Source organism: Arachis ipaensis, chromosome B05 (genome assembly GCF_000816755.2).
Source record: "Arachis ipaensis cultivar K30076 chromosome B05, Araip1.1, whole genome shotgun sequence".
In the NCBI taxonomy this organism is placed as follows: Eukaryota; Viridiplantae; Streptophyta; class Magnoliopsida; order Fabales; family Fabaceae; genus Arachis; species Arachis ipaensis.
Window position 1 is genome coordinate 122,439,159 of NC_029789.2, and position 429 is coordinate 122,439,587.

Below are 429 nucleotides of genomic sequence, written 5' to 3' on the forward strand. Positions count from 1 at the left end.
TATAAAACATAGTAATATATAACCATAAATAAATAATATTAAATAAAAAACATAAAATTTTTACTATTTTATTGAAAAGACGAATTGACAAAGTGTAACTATACAAAATTGATAGGGAGAGAATGGTGGTAGGAGAGTTACAAAGTATATTGGAGTGTGTTTTTTTGGTGTGATAGTAATAGAAATACAGTTGTATGGACTTTTGACTCTGATGGTAAATACTTGATAAAACCATTTATGGATACAGCAAAAGGAAGAATGCATGGAGTACCAGAACTGAAACGTATCTTTAATGGGATATGACAAGGGTTGGTTCCACCTATAGTTGAAATATTGTCACGCTTTGTGATAACTATTGTAGCGAATATTAAAGACAAGCTAGTAAGGAGGCATATCATAAAACAGGGCGAGGAATCATTTGCATATTAT